Source organism: Lepus europaeus, chromosome 11, assembly GCF_033115175.1.
Source record: "Lepus europaeus isolate LE1 chromosome 11, mLepTim1.pri, whole genome shotgun sequence".
Classification (NCBI taxonomy): domain Eukaryota; kingdom Metazoa; phylum Chordata; class Mammalia; order Lagomorpha; family Leporidae; genus Lepus; species Lepus europaeus.
Genome location: NC_084837.1, coordinates 24,554,789 through 24,557,986, shown reverse-complemented (window position 1 = coordinate 24,557,986; position 3,198 = coordinate 24,554,789).

Here is a 3,198-nt window from a genome sequence, read left to right as displayed (position 1 = left end):
AGCTTAAACACACTTACCTTTATAGCAATAAAGTTTGCCAACCTAATTTTTTTTCACTCAGCATTATACTGTGAGGATATTGCCAAATATAGAATTTATCCATATACACTGTGTCAATGCAATAAGCAGTTATTGAATGGCTATACCAGAAACTATACTAAGTAGTGGAGACAGTATGGAGAAGACAGTAGAAACATGGCTTCATATTGGATACACATTAATTCACTACACGGATGTTTAATCACAGTTATAGGTGCTACAAAGGAAGCAGGTGGACTGTGACCAGGAACTCGGCGGGAATTGGAGTCTGGCATGGCAAACAACTTCTTTGGGTTTATGGCATGAAGTTCACTCCACGATTCCCTCACTTGGGGAACTTGCTCTGTTTCCAATTTCTGGCTCTTTTCAATAAGCCTACAGTTAACACTTTTGTGCCTACATGGTATTATTACTTTGAGGTAGATTCCTTAAAGTCTAATTACTGAATCAGGAAAGTGAACATTCTATGTCTCTTGACACTTGCTGTTAAAAAGTCTTCTAGAAAAATCAGTGTAGAATTTAAAAGCTGGTGGACACTACCACAGGTTGCTTCAAAAAAGCCAAATCATTTAAAGGGCTGGTTTTGTGGCGTAGTGGGAAAAGCCACCGCCTGCTGTGCCAGCATCTCATATGGGCTCTGGTTCGAGTCCCGACTGCTCCACCTCTGATCCAGCTCTCTGATATGGCCTGGGGAAGCAGTGGAAGATGGTCCAAGTCCTTGGACCCCTGCACCCACGTGGGACACCCGTTAGAAGCTCCTGGCTCCTGGCTTCGGATCAGCTCAGCTCTGGCCATTGTAGACATTTGGGGAGTGAACCACTGGATGGAAGACCATCTCTGTGACTCTGCTTTGCAAGTAAATAAATAAATCTTTAAATCGCTTAAATTAATAATAAGAGCAAGTGGTAGTTTTCAGCCTAGAAGTACTCAAAGTGCGTGCCCCCAGCTGCTGCAGGTCCAGGGCTGCTGAGTGGTGGCCTGTGCAAGTACAGACACTGAGAAGTAAATTTAAAAACATTCACAGAAATACAATAAAGCGATTTTCATTTAAAAGAATGGGATGTGAGGATTGTATGAATAATTGATTGAACGGTGATTGACATGATTGAACAGTGTGTTCAAAATGTGTATATGAGAAAATCATACCCAATTTCTAACATTTTTGCACCAAAATAAGTTTCTCTTTAAATTCTGCTTTTCCATCAGCTTTTTTGTTAATTGTATATATTTATGGCATACAGTGTGATAATTCAAAACCTATATTCGGTGTGTGATGATTAATCAAATTAGTTAGCATTTCCATCCTCTTCAACAGTTTTAACAGACTATAATTGGCATAGGCAAACCAGGTAATGGCTCCCAAAGCTCACTTCAGTGGAAGACATGAGTGCAAGTGTTTGCTTGCACAGGGGGTGACTGTAAGTCAGACTTTTTAATCAAGTTTATTTATTGTTTGAAGGGCAGAGTGACAGAGAGGAACACAGGCAGGTATACACACACACACAGATCTTACTGGTTCATAGCTCCAATGCCCACAGCAGCCGGGCTGGGCCAGACCAAAGCCAGGAGCTAGGAAGTCAGTGTGGGTCTCCCATGTGGGTGGCGTGAGCCCTAGGACGTAGGCCACCATCGGTTGCCTCCCAAGGTACACATTAGCTCAAGGCTGGATCAGAAGCAGGGATGGGACTTCGAACCACTCTGACTTAACCTACTGTGCCACAATGCCCACCCTGCCCACAGACTTTTTAAAGTACCCTTGTTTGTTGCTTTTTCATTTTACTTCATTTTGTTTTCTAGCATTTTGGTTTTTTTGTTTGTTTTGTTTTTAAAGAACAGAAGTTGGTTCGTGACGGTTCGGTAGGAAGCAGCGAGTCCTTTCCCATGGATAGGTCGTGTGAAAGCTAGCAGAACGCCTTTGGTCAGATTCCCTTCCACGGATGCACAGTTCCCAATGCCATGGGATGACTTTTCCTCCTGTTAATGGGAAACCAAAGGGAAGAGCAGTTTTTGACCACAGACCAGTGTACTTAGAACACATGAGATCTGTGTGTACCTTTCCCAGACAGATAAAGCACACCTCTTGGGACAAGTGGCTCATATCCTATTTTCAGGATTTCCGTCAGACATTTCTCGGTCCAGGATTGACAACGGCTTACTGTTTGTTTCTGCCCTTAGAGTTTTGCAAGTTTTGAACTTGATGGTGATGAAGTGAATTGTTATTAGATGATAGTGTTGCCAGATACTTCTTCCCAGAGAGAAATTAAAGGTGTCAATAAACCTTCTGCTTCTGAAACCATCCACCTGCTGTTTACAGAAGTTTAGCTGTGAGTGAGAGGCCACCACCTTTGCATTCATGTCCCTGATGGCAGAGACCAAAGCTATTCAGACATTTGGTGTGATGAGACGCACATCAGTGACAGCGGCAACCAATGTAGCTAATATGTGAATGTCATGTAGCACTGTACTGCACAGCTCATAAAAAAGAATTTCAGAATTACCTTTCGCCGGTCTGTCTTTTGGTGTCCTTAAAAATCAAAACCTGGCCGCAAATGGTCGAGTTAGAAATGTGCCAGGGGATTCCAACACAATCCCATCAAGATGGCATGTACCAATGCCATCGCACTAGTCCAAGTGATCAATTTCAGCTCACAATTGATAGTTCTGATAGGTCTAAGAGTCAAAGAGATCACACAAACAAGACAAGTATCTGCTAATACTAACTGATAGAATCAAAAAGGGAGAGAAAGATCCAACATGGGAAGTGGGATACACAGCAGACTCATAGGATGGCAGATGTCCTAAACAACACTCTGGCCTCAGAATCAGCCCTCAAGGCATTCAGATCTGGCTGAAGAGCCCATGAGAGTATAGCAGGCATGGAAAGCCAAGATATCATGGAAAAAAAAAAAAAGACCTAAATGAATGATCTCTGTGAGTGAGATCCCAGTGGAAAGAACGGGGCCATCAAAGAAGGAGGTACCCTTCTCCGAAGGGAGGAGAGAACTTCCACTTTGACTATGACCCTATCGGAATAAGACCAAAGTCAGCGAACTCTAAAGGCTTCCATAGCCCTGGCAACTCATGACTAGAGCCTAGGGAGATTACTGACGCCATGAACAGGAGTGTCAAATTGTTAAATCAGCAACAGGAGTCACTGTG